This window comes from Podarcis filfolensis (assembly GCF_964270895.1).
Source record: "Podarcis filfolensis genome assembly, chromosome: 12".
In the NCBI taxonomy this organism is placed as follows: domain Eukaryota; kingdom Metazoa; phylum Chordata; class Lepidosauria; order Squamata; family Lacertidae; genus Podarcis; species Podarcis filfolensis.
Window position 1 is genome coordinate 36,357,034 of NC_139614.1, and position 19,332 is coordinate 36,376,365.

Below are 19,332 nucleotides of genomic sequence, written 5' to 3' on the forward strand. Positions count from 1 at the left end.
TGCACAGTCTCGAGAGCAAGCTGCAGTTCATATTAGTGTAACGGATCCATGTAAATCAACACACAGTTCACATAAGAAACACCCCAAAATACATTAAATAATCATTCACATCGCCATAGCCTTCTGCCTGAACTGCTTGGCATGGGATCAGGCCAAAGAGATTGGAAGAACAGACAGATGAACAGCACAGAGCGGAACAGATGCACTACATTGATAAAAAAATGATGCCCAATTAACACACCACCTTTCAGAGTCTCAGCTCTCCACTCCTCACACAGAGAGGAATTCTGCATGGGAGACTCCAGCTTAGGGCTTCCCTTCACATGATGCTTTTCCAAAATCTAAGCCAGAGCATCTTTTAGGAGCACTGTAAAACTTACCTTGTATGGGTTGCCTTTGGGGAAACAGGTTAAGCTGGCAGAGAAGTAGGGATTTCAATGCATTTGAAGTGTTATCTGGGATGGGCCAGAAACCTGTTAATTGGAAAATTTTTTTATTTCTTGCTTCCCTATGATTGACTTTAATAAAAATTAAAAAAAAGCTGCAGTCCAGTGCATAGTAAGAGCAAGCCCCATGCAACTCAGTTGAACATATTTGACTAAACAGGTATAAGGCAGTGCTGGTGACTGTCCACAGGGAAGCCGCAGAAAGAATGTAGCTGGTCAAGGGAGCCGTGGAATCATAGAATTGTGGGGTTGGGAGGGAACCTGAGGATCACCTAGTCAAAGCCCCCGCAATGCAGGAAAATGGAGCTGTCCCAGATGGGGATCGAACCCGCAACCTTACTTGTATGGGTTGCCTTTGGGGAAACAGGTTAACGCACTACGCTTTAACCAACTACGCTCCAACCAACTGAGCTGACTCAAAAAGACTGAAAACCTCCAGTATAGTCCACTCTCCATGGGTGAATCCTTTACAGCCAAAATAGCAATGCCCACTCACATGAGGGACATACCAAGAGGCTTTGGGGGATCCTCAAGGTTTGCAGGTGTACCAAAATATTTTGGGGGTGACTCTAAGGCAGGAATGTCCAAAGTCCGTTTCAGGGGCCTAATCCGGCCAGTTAGTTTAATCTGGCCCCTGTGGCAGTTTATTTCCTGGGGTAAAATCCTTAAAAAAACCCTCAACAACTCCAACCCTAATATAAAGTTCAACAACTTTAATCCCAACAAGTTTGGGGTAAAATCATAAAAAATCTCAACGCTTTCTTTGAAGAAAGTTTGGATACCACTGCCCTAAGGCGATGGTGTGGGGGGGAACCCAAGGCAGAACAATGAAGACCAAGCATACTGTACTCTGTAACCACAAAATGCTGACTGAGTGGGGTGGAACAGAAAGCCAGAGGGGAAGGGTAATGGAATGGAGTCATCCAGGAAAGGGCTGACTAATATGATGGGCAGGAGGAAGCCACACTGCAACATATAGTTGCAGGCTCCACTTGTATATATCAGCGGAATCATAGCTGTCAACTTTTGCCTTTTTTTAAGGGAAATTCCCTTATTCTGAATAGGATTCCTCACAAGAAAAGGGAAACGTTGACAGCTATGGTGGAATATATAAAACAAAAACCCAAAAAGAACAGGTAGGTAAGAACAAAGAGAAGGATAGTATAGGATAAGATTCACTTTTTCCACAGGGGAGCTCTAGGATTGATGGGGTTGGGCAAGGTCAACCAGAGGTATATTTTAACACTTGAGCAGCAGATTCTCAAGACTGTTCTGCCACCTGTGCGAGTTCCTTATACCTTGGAGGGATTTTAATCAAATACAAGAGGGCAATGATAGTTTGGAAGAAGAGAAATGCTAGGGCTGAAGCCTATATGGAAATAATATATTCTGAACTAAGCCCTGTGGCTTTTAACCTCTGATGTGTGGGACAAAGCTGCATTGTTCCTATTTATAAAGTGTATTCAACCCATGAGGGAACAATCCCTGCCCCAAGGAGTTTGCAATCTCCCAGCAGTAAACAAAAAGCACCTTACACATGTTCAGAGGCACTTCCCAGCCAGTTTGCAGGTACTGAGAAGAAATGTCCTGGTATATCCCAATGCCCAACATGGAATTTTAGGCTTGATAGAAAAATACACCACGGAGTCACAGTTTTTCAGAACTAAGCTAAGGTTGCTACTCTCCACCTCAGGATGTTTCCTGTCCTCTTATCAGTCTGATGCCAGGCAAACATTCAGCAGGTGCAGTTTCCCGTTGCCAAAACTTCAAGCTCCTATTGAATTGCTGCTTTCACATAGCTGTTAGTGAGCAATGTTGGCAAGGGAGACATTCCGAAATGAAAGCCACATCTGCATTCTCTAGAGACCTAGACTTAACCAGGGACTCAATTTCCCAGAAAGATCCAGGTGATCTACGGCGCTAGATCAAGGTCAGAGTCTGCTGCCTGCAGACTAATATAGAACAAGTGGAAGGGATCATAGAAAGCCAGAATAAATAATCCGGGATATGCAATGGCGTCCTTATGACCAGGAATAATTTACTTAACAAGGACTGGCTAATTGTTCTGAGCAGACTAGGATAACGCACAGTGCAAAAAGTGTGCATGCACCACTGATTCCCTGTATTGTATTCTGTTCCTTTCTTAATTATCTCTAACATTCTGTTTGTCTTCCTGGCAAGCTCCCTTGACTGCTGGCCAGGTTAGCTAGAGGGCAAGACCCTTGCTCTGACAGCATGCCACCCAGGGAGAGCCTGTGCCCTCAACAAACAGGGCAGTGCAACAACATCCCAAGACAAGCAGCATCTCAGGTCCCTTTACATTATCAGCCTAGGCAGACAGACAAGCACTGTCTCTACTATAGATTATCTCCTAATAATAATAATAATAATAATAATAATAATAGCAGCTTAAACTGTATCTGTCTACTGCTGGGCAGGGATCATAAATGGGTTTACATGTGGAGTTCTACTGCAGATTTTAGCTACATTCATGTTTTCATTCATTCTATCATTATTTCATTATATTGTTATCTGCATTTTATAATGCATGCTGCTCTGGGTACTTTGAGCAGAGACTCAATTAATAAAATGAAAATGAAAATCAGAACAATAATTTAGGCGAAATATATTAGAGAGGGAAGTTATTGCATTTTTCTCAAAATTTTCAGGATGCAGATATGCTATATTACACACATTGTGCTCAGCAGGGAATGAGTCACAGAAAGGGGCTGCTGGAATCGAGCAGCAGTCTGACAAGGAGGGAGCGAAGAAGCAGGAGAGGGGGCTGGAGGGTGAGAAGGGGCTTGTCTCAGGATGGTATGCTCTCCCTGTTGAATGCAGCTAGGGTGGTCAACTGTGCTGATGAACTCTGCAGAGTTAGCAGACTGGCTTGGAAGATGGCTGTAATCTGAATATTTGCTGTATGAGCACTCTCTAGTCCTAAGCAATCACAATGAGGACCAAGGCATGTTATAGGAAATATATGCTTGGATAGTAAAGAGTTCCTAATTATTGCTCTAAGTTGGAGGTGCACAGGAGCCATGCTTGCTCTCTGATCTCCACAGGAGAGAGAAACAGCACTTTTTTGTTTCAGCTGAGCACCTTTTCTACCCACCTGCATTTTCCCAACACTTGCTAGACTTTTTGTTTTGCCAATAGGATTTTACACCAGCCTTGCACTATGGAGAAATGCCGGCCGCTCTGCTTGTAACATGTCAAAGGCCTGTTTTAAAACAAGGAGAAAGAGAAAAAGACACCACCGTTTTTCATATGAAACAATTCATTAAGACTTTTTTTAATGTAAAGATGCAAGAAAGGTTCTGTATGACCTTTTCCTGAGCCTGTGCACCACCTGATTTAGAAATGACTGGTTGCCTTGACTCAACAGCCCCGTTCATGCCTTATTGCTGAAGAGATTTGCAAAACATGTAGAGGAGGTGATGCTGCATGTGCTAGCCTTGCCCTAAAAATTCCTGCACATCAGGGGCATAGGAAGGGCGGTGCTGGGGGTGCGGTCTGCCCCGGGTGCCCCCCTGATGGGGGGGTGACAAAATGGCGGGCGGCACTTGCCGCAGGGCCTGCAGCGTGCAAGAGCCACGTGTCTTGGCGCCCGCAGGCTCCGCGCTGTCCACCTGCTGCCTCCCCCCCCCAGCTGTAGGGCGGCTGAGGTCCCGTCGTGCGCCCGATCCCTATGGCCGCCACACGCCACAGCCCGTGCCTTCCCTATGGGCGCCGCGCACCTCATGCAGCAGGGCGTGTGGTGCCCATAGGGACGGGGCACGCGGCACCCGTAGGGAAGGCACAGGCTGTGCCGCCCTATGGGCGGTTTGCCCTGCTCCTGGGCACGCCACCCCAGGTGCCCAAGAGGCTTCCTCTGCCACTGCTACACATACCCAGTGGACAGATGTGACAACTTGGCTCATGGGACACAAGGAGCTCTTCCTGAGGCACAGTATCATGCTGCAGTTTGAGAATGATTGTCTGCTTGTGGGGCTGACCACAGCTCAGTGGTACAGAATGTGCTTTACATGCAGAAGCTCCTGGGTTCGATTCTTGGCATCTCCATTTAAATAGCAAAAGCAGAGGAGGGCAACCAAGACGATCAAGGAGTCTGGAAACCAAGGCCTTATGAGGAATGCTAGAGAGGGAGTTGGGTATGTTTAGCCTGGACAAGAGAAGACTGAGAGGAGATGCGACAGTCAACTTCAAATATCTCAAGGGCTGTCACATCAATGGAAGATGGAGAAAGCTTGTTTTCTCCTGCTCCGGAGGGTAGTACTCGAACCAATGGATTCAAGTTACAAGGAAGGAGATTCCGACTAATCAGGAAGAACTTTCTGAAAGTAAGAACTGTTCAACAGTGGAACGGACTTCCTCGGGAGGTTGTGGTTTCATTGGAGGTTTTAAAGCAGAGGTTGGATGGCCATCTCTTATGGATGCTTTATTTGAGATTCCTGCATTACCGGGAATTGGAATAGATGACCCTCAGGGTCTCTTCAAACGCTACAATTTTATGATTCTATGATTCTAAGCAATGAGGAAAACCTCCTGCTGGAGAGCTGCTGCCAATTGGAGATGGAAACACTAGGCTACATGGATCTGATCCATGGGTAGGCAAACTAAGGCCTGGGGGCCAGATCCGGCCCAATCGCCTTCTAAATCCAGCCCACGGATGGTCCGGGAATCAGCGTGTTTTTACATTAGAATGTGTCCTTATATTTAAAATGCATCTCTGGGTTATTTGTGGGGCCTGCCTGGTATTTTTACATGAGTAGATTGTGTGCTTTTATTTAAAATGCATCTCTGGGTTATTTGTGGGGCATAGGAATTCATTCATTTCCCCCCAAAATATATAGTCCGGCCCCCCACAAGGTCTGAGGGACAGTGGACCGGCCCCCTGCTGAAAAAGTTTCCTGAGGCTCCCTACACAAAGTGTTATGGGACACAGAGCATGGCTTGAAAATAAAGGAGGCTGTCACCTTACTGAGCCCAAGCAGGTCTAGGTCTGGTCTACGCCAGCACTGACTGGAGGGGACTTCTCTGGGGCCACATGTATGCTGTCTTGGGGTCCTATGATGGAAGAAAAGTGGGGTACAAATGTAAGAAAATAAAAGAAGCAACAAGACTGATAATTTTGCTATGTACAGCCTTTTAGGTTTGGTTTTAATTTTAAGATGAAATGTCTGTTTCTCCTGATTCTTTTTTAAACAATCCACACACACAAAGGCAAAGCTATGCACTGTTGTCTAGTGGAGTCTGTAAACAGAGAGAGTGAAACAATAGCTGTCCAAAGTGAGAACTTCCCCTATTCATGTTAATAGACTGTTAATTATGACCACTTAAATGCCCACAATGTTAACTATTTCACTGCTGACTCTCCTGCCAGAAACTGCCTGCATATTAGGACAATGTGGCTCATTAAACATTCTCATTATCTATAGATTATTTTAGCAGTACTGGTGTTTATTAATGTCCTTAATTAAAGATCAGTATAAAATCACCAAGTGCTGAATGTCATGTGGTTTGTGGTATGTGACAGGGCAGTGAAAGATTTTGTGGATTTACTAATAGATTCCCCCTCCCCCAGCAGTGGTGGAGGCAATAACATTTAATTGCCTAATAAATATTATGTTTCTTACAGTGATATCTGGTATTAAATGGTAAGAGCCAACCTGGGATGAATAAAACAAACACAGAAAAGGGGGGAAATGCAGAATCTGCCCAGAGTTAAACTATAAAATACTTTTCCACATTTTCAGTCAGAAGGGATGCGTGATGGGCATGAATCCTAAAATGATGGAGTAATTCCCGCATGTGCTTTGGTTGGGTGGTGCTCAATGCTAGTCCTTACTCAGAGTAGACTTACTGAAGTTAATGGGCATTACTAAGAAGCTCATTAAGTTCAGTGGATAGACTCTGAATACAACCCTTTGAGCCAGGTTAAGAGGTAAGTGATATTTGAAATCCACCTCTGTCAAATTCACGGTGTGTCCATTTCACTTTAGTCATTGGTTATGGAAATTAATGCTCCAAATGAAATCTAATTGTCATATACACAAGGTCTCCATCTTCCTCTTTATAACAATTAATCTGGGGGAAATGGCAGTCCTGTGGTTTCATACGCAGAATTGCTAAAGCAGATTATTATCCTCTCTGCACCCTTATGCATGTACTGTAAGGATTGTGGGGGACATATTAACCACCCTGGTTGTGTCAGGATGACAGGCTGTTCAAGGATTAATTAACCTGTACAACATGATCTTAAGCATGCAAAAAATCTATTCTTTTTCAAAGCCATATTTTCAGTCTCTTCACCCAGAGTTGTCTCTTGGAAACAGCCCAATGGCACAGCATGGCTTACTAGGAAGGTACAGGCAATGTTTAGCAGGTTATGCACCTATTTATTTACTTATTGTAAGGAAACTGATCACTTATAAGCAGCAGCCAGGAAGATTAAAGCAGCAGTGAGAGCAGCTTCAAGTGCTGAGGTAGAACTGATTCACAGGTATTTTAAAAACTATAACTCAAACCACATTTCTGATGAAAAGGCATCCAAACCTCTTAAAGACTTAATCCCCCCACAAGCAATTTAGACTGAGCAATTTAGACTCGCTGCTGCTGCTTGTTGCCGAAATATAAACACATGTTGTCCTTTGAATGCAGCCACTCTCTCTAGGATGATAGACGGATGGTACCTATTCGATATAATGCTTTTTTTTAAAAAAAAAAGCTCTGCCCAGTGGAACACAATTCTGAAGGCAACATATCTTCTATCAAGGGGGAAAGATTTGCACATCACCACCCCTCCCCAAAACCTTGTGGGTTTTTTCTACCATTAGTGTTCCTTAAAGGTATTGACACAAAGAGTGTAAAACAGAACAGCTGTGTTTTTTTTAAAGAGTGGCCAGGTGATCCGTATGGATGCTCTGCAATGTGAGGAGGGACAAAAATATCTGGGCCTAAGTGCTGGGTCTACACCGCCACTCTTGAGACACTCCCCGCCCCACACCACCACCACCCCTGAACAGTTACCATAGAGATTGTAGGAGCCACAAAGAGCTTTGGTCACATTACTGGCTGGGAGGGGGTCAATTTGTATGCATGAGCCCTGCTGGGAATGAAAGAATACAAAGGAGGGCAGGAGAGATAATAGAAAGGGGGGGGAGAGAGAGAAATGAAGAGAGATTATAAGGAGAAAAGAGGGAGAGGACTAAAGCAATTAAAAACAAAGGAGAGGTAGAGAGAGGCTGGTGGAGAAAGGAAGAGAAGAAAGGAGAGAGGGACTGAGAAAGAGAGAATGAATTCATCTTGTCAGATACAGCACCTCTTGTCACTCACTGACAGGAAATGCTGCCTCCACAAGAGCTAATTCACAGGCAGTGGAAATGGACAGAAACAGCAGGGGATGCCTCCAACACCTGACCTCACCAGAAAAACTGCATTGGGGAAGGGAAATGGCATGAAAGGGAGAGGCAGGGAAACTAATAAGAGAACCGGAAATGAAAGGGTGTCAATTGGTTTGCTATTAAGATGGTTTGGAGAGAATCAGGAAAATAATAGCATCCAGGACTTGTCAGGCTGGTTAACTAACACACACACACACACACACACACACACACACACACACACACACACTTTCAGCATTGGTTATAGGGAATACGCGAGCTCAGAGCATGTATTAACCATTGTGTCATCTCTGGGCCTCTACAGCTAAGGACTGGGGTTAGTGTCCTACGGCGCTTGAAGATTGACCCAAATCCCAGAGGGATTTGAAACCGATCTATTCCTCATTATCATATTCATCAGCCCCCTTTACTCATTTGCAGAGTATAAATTGAATAAATCATCCTTTCGTTTCCAAGAAGTCATTACTATTTCATGGGAATAAATGCTATTAGCCCTTAGCATTTATATAGCACCTTTTAAATGTTCAAAGCGCTTTGCGTACATTATCACAGCAGCTTAATAAACTCCTGCAATTTGACATTATTTAAACTGTCTATTAAGCCAGCCAACACCATGGTTTGGGAGGTAGTTTGACTGCAGATAGGTTGGGTATAACCATTTTGCTTTGGCAATTAATATAATTACACATCAAAAACCAATTTAAAAATAGAGATGGGTACAGCAGATTAAAAACTGGCTGAACACGAGAGAAGAAACCACTAATATTTAATAACCAATTTCCTGACATATATTCTATATCAAATTAGATTAAGTTCTCCAGTGACCTGAACTATTCCAACCTCACACAAGCAAATCAAGACTTACCAGAAACAAGCTGGTTGGATTTTCTTTTAACTTTTTGTCTTTGTGATCTAATTCTAACCACTTTTGCCAACCACCATTGGAAACTTGTTAGGAGCCTGGAATAATAATAAAAAAATCAGCATAAGAGGTTAAGAACATAAGCCATTAGCCAGTAAGTCTTGGGTTCAAATTTGAGCTCTGCATGTGTTCACCGCATGTCCTTAAGCATGCTGTATCTCCCAAGCTCATAATCCTTCATTCATTCAATAGTTTGCCTAAGTGATGCAGAGAGCTGCACTGTAATGAATATAGCGCAAAACAAAATTATTACTGGTTCCTTACAAAGCTATGAATCTTAATGTAGTTAAAAAGAAGATCAAATAAAGACTCACTGCTCATATAACTCAGTTTATTATTTACAAGTGGTACTAATCAGCAGAGGTAGTTGCATTATTCTGATAATTGTGCCCATTCTGCAAATATGAATAATAGCAGATATGGCTATTATATGTGGCTAACCATACCAGTTACCTCCCTATCAATTAACAAAAGACCTTACAAACTCAGGTGTTGCACTGAGTCACGATAACCAAATGTGCATAGTCATTCTGAAAGAGTAGTGCCTAATACAGTGGTATCTTGGTTCTCAAACTTAATCCGTTCCAGAAGTCCATTCCAAAACCAAAGCATTCCAGAACCAAGGCGCACTTTCCCATTGAAAGTATTGCAAAATAGATTCAGCTGTTCCAGACTTTTAAAAACAACCTCTAAAACAGCAATTTGACATGAATTTTACTATCTAACAAGACCATCAATCCATAAAATGAAAGCAATAAACAATGTACTGCAGTCACACAATCAATCAATCAATCAATCAGTAGCTGAATTGGGTTCCACACAGTCACAAAAACAAAAAAAAGAGCCACGAAAACAAAAACACAAAATAAACAGCAAAAGCAGACAGACCTCAGTGTAACACTCAAAGCAGAAGCGTGGCACTCAAATCGGAAGTGTAACACTCAAAACGGAGCGTGTTCGGCTTCCGAGAAAAGTTCACAGGCCGGAACACTTACTTCCAGGTTTGCAGTGTTTGGGTTCCAAGCTGTTTGAGTACCAAGGCATTTGAGAACCAAGGTACCACTGTATAGGCACCCTTGGTACCAATTTTGCAACCACTAAGCCACTATTCTTGCATGGATTTTTCATATCTTATACAATAAAAATGTATATACAAGATGTATCCCCTGGGGAGAGGGGCACAGGGGGATATGTTTGTGCTCTACACTATAGGAATCCTTCCCAAGGGGTTATGCAGGTGCTGTGTTCTACAGACTCCCTTTCCATAGTGTGTTATCCTACCAAACTATGGCAGCCTGACAGGCTTCAAATGTCTATCCGTAGGGACTGGTGGCAGCAGTGACAAGGTCACTGGGGCAGCTGGGGCGGGGTCCCGCGGTGTCATCTTGCATTGTGTGTGTGTGTGGTGATGAAGGGGTGTGTTCCTGTCACCATCATGTCATTGTCTTCCTATATGTGGGGGGCATGTGGCCATCATCACTGGCCCAGTGCCCAACTAGTGCGCTTTGGTGATGTTTCTAGGGATGCCGTGGGCATGTCTGCTATTCTTACAACATTTTTGTTTCTTTTATTTGTTCATTTCCCCCTTCTGAGTTGACTATGTGTAAAGTGGCTATTCCACTGGTATAGAAACGGTGTACTTGGTGTATAAGGCTACCGATAACATTTTTACCTGGTGGGCCAGATCTTTGTCTGTCCTCCCTGTCCCTGCAGAATAACTTTGACAAGTGTTCAGCTTGAGCTTTCTCACTAAAGTTAGTACAGTGGTACCTCGGGTTACATACGCTTCAGGTTACAGACTCCGCTAACCCAGAAATAGTACCTCGGGTTAAGAACTTTGCTTCAGGATGAGAACAGAAATCGTGCTCCGGCGGCGCAGCAGCAGCAGGAGGCCCCATTAGCTAAAGTGGTGCTTCAGATTAAGAACAGTTTCAGGTTAAGAACGGACCTCCGGAATGAATTAAGTACTTAACCTGAGGTACCACTGTACATAGCTAATACCTTGCTCTGCGAGAGCTCTCCTTTGTAATATCCAGGTATAACATTCACTGTGTTAAAGGGCTGCCACAGAATGGGTATATATAAACATATGTGGTGGGACTGCTCAAAGGCAGCTGAATTTTGGAATAAGGTATTCACTGAGATCCCTTTGCTCGAGAAACAAACTCTTACTCCACGTTTCCACCAGACACATTTGAACCATTATATAGAAACAGAATGGGATGTGAAAAACAAAGAACTTACGGTATATCTCATCTCTTAGCAGCAGCCCAGGGCTCAGTTGCCAAATCCTGGAAAACCTTCCACCTTAATAATTTGGATTACTTAGTCTCCAGGGATCAGTGAATTGCCCTCCTTGAAAAGATAGCTCATAAACTAAAAGTATGTAAAGCTTAGAGCTCAAATGACCTTTTTTAATGTATGGCATTTTATTTCTCATATGAATATGGAGCCATGTGGTTGCTCAGTGGCACCAGGTTACGCAAACCTTTGCTCAGCTAAGACTTTGTAGAACCTTTGCTCTCAATGATGATGGAACTCACAGATAAATAATACTTCTGTTTTTACGTATCTGTATTATTTGTAAAAGGAATATTTGTATGAGTTAATACTTCTATTGCCCCTTTGGAGCTGTGCTGTATCTTTTTACTTTTGTCCTTATAGGTTTTGACGCTTTATGATTTATATTTGTTATTCTTTGTTTTCTTTCTTTCTTTCTGCTATGTTTGCACTTATTTTTCTTTTTTAAAAAATCAATAAAACTTTAAATATAAAATATAAAAAAACAGCCATCTACCTATCAATCATCTGGCACCATGATGACATCAGGTCATCCTTCCCATCAGGGCAGCTCTGCCCACCTGTCAGAGCTGATTCCTGGGTGTTTCACCACCACATTCCCCACCAGTGTGATCCCTGCAGATTCTGGAGATTTGTTTGTTTGTTTATGTGTTATTCCAGGCCTGTGGGCAGCAGGAGAGAACAGATAATCAATGGAAAACAAAGCAGAATAATTAAGAGAGCAGAAGACCTTTCAGTAGCCAAGCTGAAGAAAAGGAATAGCCCACTGAATTATCCCTAAATGAGTATACAGCACTGCTTGCTTATGTAAAGCTAGATACTGCCTTGAACTCAGGCCTGAGTCCTTGTCCTACTATAGTAATTTACAAAACACCTATTGATTTTAAGAGAGCTGGATTGTCCTCTCAGCTATAAAGGGAAAGAAACCTCTGTTTTTTAAAAAAATGTTCAGACTGGGCTCAGCTGCTCAGGCAAAGCCTCTTCCAATGTCAACCTCTTAAAATGGCTGACATCCTCCTCAGAGCCCCTGACTGCTTCTGGACAAATAACGTAACAATTTGTGTGTGTGTGTGTGTGTGTGTGTGTGTGTGCCCAGCTCCATACAATGTGCAGAGTGATTTGAGATCATCAGTGATATGATGTTTAGAGAACACAATGGGATGGATCTAGTCTGAGTTAGCTGCACTAGCTGTGAGTCCACATTACACATTTAAAGCATACTCAGCACACAATTACCATAATTTCCTCTGCACAGAAGCACCATTTCCAGCAACCTTAAAAAACTACAGTTCCCATGATTCTTTGGGGGAAGTTATGTGCTCGTTAAATTTGTTTTTAATGTTTTCATTCAAAGTCAGCAGTCCGAACTCCACTTACCCAAGGTTGAACTCAACAGAATTTTATTCTGAGACAGCTTGGTTAGGATTACACATTTTCACTGACAATTTTCACTGGCAGGGGATTTTCACATTTTCACTGGCAGGGGAGGGAATTAATTCTGACTAACTTGTCCCATAAAGCTCAGTTCCCTTAGTTTGGAGCTAACCTCCTATTCAAAAGGCTTTTTAAACAATAATAATAATAATAATACATCAGACAGAGTTTCAAAATATTTCCCTTCCCTGAAAAGGATGGGAAATGTTCTTAGCCAGGTATGTTTTCTTAGCTGCTTTTAAAGAATTCAGTGCCCTGGCAATCCTAGCTAGTGCCTAAGGAGGGCTTAATGGATTTCCTGAAATTCATTTCATAGGCAGCAAATTTAAAATAATGACTTTTAGCTAGTTGGCTGTGGTTTTTTTAAAGCCTGTGTATCTTTGAGCAACTAGGGTTGTTGGGTGGTTTTTTAAAGGTATTTAAAAATCATGTCATAATCATAGCTGTCAACTTACAGATTTGAAAATAAGGGACCAGCAGCCTTGAAAATAAGGGACCAACAGCCAAAATAAGGGACCTGCAGCCTCACCTGTTCCAGGCACTCCAGTCTTCCTGTCCTCCTGCAGTCTGGTCAAACTCATGCTGGGTAGCTTCGAGAACACTGTCCAACCAACTTTGTAACCAGAGGTTCAGCTGAATAGAATCTGAGTCACATGCACCACAAGGCCTATGCAGCCTCAACTTAAGATGGCTCCCTGGCCTGGCTTTGCACTGCAAAGTTTGCAGCAGCACGTGCAACAAAATGGCGTCCAGCATTCAAAAAACCCCTCAGCTTGCATTAACTAGCCACACACAAGGCATGCAAGCTCCACCCCCCAGTCGTTCTTAGACTTCTTATTGGGTGAGCAACACAGCCAAGCAACACAGTTGGAGCCTCCCTCCTCCCTGGCCGGCAGGGAGGGAGGGAGAGGAGCTGCTTCCTTTGAAATTTAAGGGGCATCATTTAAGGGACATCCATCAATAAGGGACAGCAGCGGGACATGGCACTGGAATAAGGGACTGTCCCTTCAAATAAGGAACACTTGACAGCTATGCTCATAATAAACATAATCAAAATGGAAAACTCCTTCCTTCCCACCTCTCAAGCGCAGTCCCAGTATCATTCAAATACACACAAATGTTGCTCATTCAAATAAAAGTACGGTATATTTACATATGTCCCCTTAAGTTGTTGGTCGGCTACAACCATATATATCTTTTGCTGTTGTGTCGGAAATAAAGCTCAACCAAGTTTTATAAAAATTTGTCTGATTTTGTGTTTCTTTGGTCTCAGGCTTTGTTAGGGTCAGTTTTTCCATTAATATCAAGTCACACCCCTATAGAAACGACATTTCAAACAAAGCATTTAGCAATTTTAAGACTCACTGCCATCGTAAGGCAAGTTATAAGATTAGATGGAAAGTAGTTGGTGTTGTTTTGATAGACTAGAATGCCTCCTACAGAACACTTTATAGAAGGACTGATGTGATAGAGGGTCAATAATGTGTGTTTTCGTCACACTTACTCACAGAGACAACTTATACACACAATACATTTAAAATGCATTCAGAGCACATGACTTCCCCCAAAGAATCCTGGGAACTATAGTTTGCCCCTCACAGAGCTACAATTCCCAGCACCCTTAACAAATTACAGTTCTCAGTATTCTTTGGGGAGAACTAATGTGCTTTAAATGTAAAGCCACAAACTGTATTTCAACTCCTACAGCTGTCTGAAAGGCCTGAGACACTTCATGCAAAAGATACAGGAATTGCCATCTGGCTGTGCTTGCTTGCCCTCTTCCATCTAAGGTTGTTGAAAAAATTACAGAGGCTATGAACCTATACTAGCCGGCTGCAGTTCCACATTTCTGACAAACTCTTCTAAAAATTTCCAAAGGCAGCCCAGCTGGCCTCACTGGGTTTCTATCCAGCTGTTATATAACGTTCGCAGCTCCCTTAGCTCTTGAAAACTGACCTACTTGTTATCTATTAATAAAATTTTACTGCAGCAAACCTTATCTTCTTTCCAATTTAAATTCCTAATTACTACATTTTCAACAGACCTCAGTCAAATGTAAGATAATATTACCTTAACTATTTTGCGTCTTTTCATTTCTGGAACCAGAATGAGAAAAACATTCTCTCCCAAATTCCTAGCCTATGACGGACAAAAATAAGAAACTATGATTAGGGACTAAAATAATAAAATTCTGGTAAGGCATGAGAGTGGAATAGTATAAAAACATTCATGGTTTGGCTCTGCAAGCCACAGATACATTACTCGGCAGCATCAGCCTCAATAGAGAGACTTCGGGTGCAACTTTTCTCATGGAGGACTTTCAAAAAGCACAAGAAAATATATACCGTATTGGCCCGAATATAAGCCACACCCGAATATAAGCCGCACCTTTAAAATTCATGGGGGGGGGGGGGAGAGAGAAAAGACAATACCCAAATATAAGCTGCTCCCTTCGCTAAAACCACAGGTTTTCTTTGATCTTATGAGTTTCAATCAAATTAGAATCCAAAAGTGCACATAAAGTGTGGTATAGTAAATAAGGAACGATACATAATTTACAATAAAACCTTGGTTATTTTTACACTTAACTGTTTGCTGAGCATGGTATACTGGTGCATTCTGTTATTAGCAAATTTACAATCAATTTCCATGGTAGCAGAGTTCATCTGCTGCTACTACTACAAGCAACAATCCATCTACCTTAGGGCAAATAACATTATGAATACTGTTTCCCAAGTTTATCTAGGTGGGCTAAATTATTTCTATTTCAGTACTTAGGTTTATGGTTCTGTGATTGCACTGGAAGAGTGCAATTCTTCCTAAGCATGTCTACTAAAAAATAAAGCAAAAAAGTAAGTCCCAGTGAGTTCAATGGAACTTCTCACGAGGTACATGTGTAAGTTTTTAGAGGACTGCAACCTAAAATACTCTCAGTTGGTGGTTCATGAAAAAGAGGTTTACCAACAGCTATCAATCACAATAGCTAAAGCAGAACCTCTCTGTTCAGAGGCACTCTACCTCTTGACTGAGATGTTCAAGGAATACTTACCTATTTCAGTGATGCCCTGTTTTGTGTGCTTCCCAGGAGTATCTGAAAGAAGGGTACTAGGTTAGATAGATTGATATATCTGTGAAAAAGAAAATGACACAGAAAAATAATCTAAATAGGTGATAGCCAACTAAATCATGCTCAGGGTAGACCCAATGAAATTAATAAGCCTACTCTAACATTATCACCCAATATACGGATTGCATGTTTTCATGTATTTATTGGGAAATTTGGCCTGACCCACATGTACATAATCTACCCACACGTACGTAAATTAAATGGAAAGGATCTGGGCCACTGGACTGGCAAACAACATTTTGTTAGCCTTTCCAAAATGAAAACAAACGTTTATGAAGATGTAAAGGAAAGTACAGTATTCCTTTAGGCCTGTCTGCATGCCTTTGACCTGAAACATTTTGAACTTTAATTCCAAATTACTAACTGATATAAATAAGATGCTACATTGGACTCAACACTCAGTGCCGTACTTTGTCTCCACGTCTACCACAAAGAGTTTCTTGGAGCTACAATAACAAAGTCTGCCTCAATTTCACTGCCAGAACTTTAAGGCTGCAGTCCTCAAACCATTTACACAGATTAATGCTGATGGAGCTGCTTTTTGAATGGAGTATGGCAAGGAGAATACAATTTCCCCCTAAAGGCTGTGAATCTGCAGCTATGCAGCCCTTACACATGGAGGGGGAACAATAATTCATCTGCACGCATATAAAAGTGGGGCTAGTCTGGAATCTGGATCATAGTTTATGTGCTTTCACATTTATTCCAAACCAGTTGAACATTCCCTGAATTAAAATAGGATTTTTTAAAAACCATTTTTTTCCTTTACTGCTTGCCCATTGTGCTTCTCAGTCCTTCTTCTCTGATTACTATATCATGAAAAGAATCTTTCACTAATCTTCTCACCCTGTAATGTTTGCTTCCTAAATACCTTGGACTCTCAGTTACAAACTATTAACTTGGCAACATTTAAAAATCCACGACCTTTGAGTTTCAAGGCCTTCCCCACTGAACCTTAAAGCATTCCTACAGCTCAGCCAAGTCCTCTCCCATCAACCTCATGTTCTCCAAATTACATCATAGGTTTGTTCTCAATCTACAAAGCACTGCTTATATGTAATGAAATGTCAGATATCACTGTAAGAGCAAGGAATCAATGTTTTCTTTGGCAATGATGTATTATAACCTCCCAATTACTTTGTAGTTCCTGCTCACCCAATCTCATGGACCATTTACCTAGAATCAAGTTCCACAACTGGTTTCTGAAAAAGCAACTTGGTGACAGGATACAAAAACTTCCAGGTAGAACAGAATTCTTCATCAGAAAAAACTGAATGGAAAAACAGCTGCCCTGCATAACTGGGAGGCTTGCATATACATTCACCAACAGACACTGGTCCTGTTTAAGTTTTTCAAGTTTGCAACGGCAGTATCAGTAACTGAAAGAATTACTGCAGTACTGGTGCACCATATCTAAGGCAGCCTCTAGTTATCCAGTACTGTCTCTTGAGGCTCTCATTTGGATTTTTCTTTAAGTCATTCTGCCAAGTTTATTCAAAGAGGGCACTAATCCAAGGAAAGTAAAACAGTAACTAGCAAAAAGTGGAAAGAATTTGCACTGAGCAAAGCCCTTCTGAGTAATGTAACCTGTGAGCTTGTTGTCTTGGGCCCCACGGAATACTCCGTTGTGGCTCCTATTTACAGTAAATAATCTTCCCCCCTACATAAAAGGCCTGTTCTCACATTCTAGATCAAGAGCCTTCAGAAACTATGAAACTCAACTAAACTTCACTTACTTCCTCATTTAATTAAATTCATCCAAATTGCTATTTTTCAGTAGTGTTAACAGGGAAATAGAAACATTAAGTTTTATTCCAACCAGGATTTATGTTTAACTGCCCTGGAAAGGGATGGATTAAAATATTCAAGATGACTATTATCTGCACCCTTTTATTATAGCTGTTTCCCATGTTCTGAAACTTGCAGGCATATGAACCCACTCATATATCATTATATTAACCTTATATAGCTGCATTATGAGAATGAAAACAGCCAGTGGAGGAACAGTGTGGCTTGCTGGTGTTGAAGCAGGACAGGTGGACCACTTTATAACTCTGCTTGTTAATACCACCGAATAACAGCAACACAAGCAATAAAAAAGCCATTTTAAAAAGGCTGTTTACTGTAATAATTATTGTGATTATATTATTACTACTGATTATCGTAAAGCTGAATTCTCTCTGCCACACAACTTCTTGGCATGGAACAACGCGAAACTTAAGAGATTCCTGGAAAGTTCTCTCTCCTTCCCCCACGCCCAGCTTAACATGTCAAAATGATGGAGATGTTGTTGTTTCTTAACCAAATTACACTGCTATCCACCCTCAGCATATTATTCTGCATCCTTAATAGCACCTTTTAAAGGGTCCAAACAACTTCCAGGCCAACGTGTCAGGAGAAAAGGAAACTATACTTTTTCTTTTCCTATTTTTTTAGGTTAAAAATTAGGGCACCTTCGAGCAAAACCAAAACTATTTCGCCCAGTGCTTTCTTAAAAAAAATAAAAATGTTTAGGAGTACTTCATTTTGACTCAAGAAAATCACCATTTTACTGTATAATTCAAATTGGGAAAAATAAATACACTAAATGGACAAAGAAGACGTTTAGGAGTAAGCGTACTCCTACGTACCCCATTAAAAAAGCACTGATTTCGCCTAACCCGGATTTAAGAAAAGGCCGGTGTGACCTCTTTACTTTGATCCTTGCTTCCCGCCCTTTTCGAATGGGCCTCGATTAAGGGAAGGAAAGAGACACCATCTTCGAACGGGATCCTTATAGCTCCCTTTCCAGAAGGGCGGGAAGAAGCACTTGCCCCTGCCATTGGCCCTTCCCCGGGCCACGCGGCTTATCCGATCCCTTCCCGGGCTGGTAGCAGCGAATCAACGCGCAGTCACGGGGTTTGCGGCACATAGAACGGCCGGCCTGGCCGAGGCGCTGCTTGGGCCTGCGCTGCGCTCTTCTTTTTGCTGGCCGAGGGGAGCCATCTGGTCAAGAGGACTTGTGGGGATGCAGAAGACCAGCGCCCCACGCCGTCGGAACGAGCCACAGAGGGCCCCACAGCGCAGAAGGGCCACATTTCGGACAGGGACACATGAAGCTTTACTAAAGCTACCCAGAGAAAAAATAAAAATAAAAATGGGATTTTCCAGGGAGCTGATGACAACACTGGGTCCCATTCCCATTCCAGTGCTCCCGTGCGCCTTTTTGGGTGGACCCATCAAGGAAGCGAAGTGAGCAATGGGGGAAAGAGCCCACTTCAGTACCGTTTACCCTCCCGAGGGGCTGTCCCCCTCCCCCCCCCCCGGAATCCTGGCTCGCTCCTCGCTGTGTTGGGTCCCTGCACGCATCCCACATATATATACCCACACACAGTCCTGATCGCGTATGATCTCTTGCTCTCAATGAACAACACAGCCTTCTGGAGTCTCTTGACCCGAGGCTGAGATGTGGGGCTTGGGGGAGAGGGCTTCTTCCTCGGGGTGTTGCCCGATGTGCATGGGTTCAGTGGAGCCTGTGGGAACCTTGACACCTCTGGAGGGCACCAGGTTGGGAGCGGCGAAGGGCGAATCCTCCTTCAGCGAATCCTCTCCCTACGAGTTTTCTTCGCGAGCGACTGCCATGCTGGTCCCTGGAAGCAGTTTGGGTTGCTGTTTGGCGATCCAGGACTTGCAAACGCCTGCGTTTGCGGTGACAGC

General features: G+C 42.6%; 1 long non-coding RNA gene across 1 annotated transcript; it reads right to left on the reverse strand.

The window, feature by feature from the left end:
* Window positions 1-382: 382 nt before the first annotated feature.
* On the reverse strand, window positions 383-18,496 carry LOC310746262. Its single transcript, XR_014540546.1, has 6 exons — window positions 18,257-18,496; window positions 15,555-15,600; window positions 11,572-11,737; window positions 8,718-8,812; window positions 5,426-5,516; window positions 383-473 (listed from the first exon to the last, which is right to left on the reverse strand). It is a non-coding gene; the product is annotated as an uncharacterized lncRNA (long non-coding RNA).
* Between the last annotated feature and the right edge of the window lie 836 nt (window positions 18,497-19,332).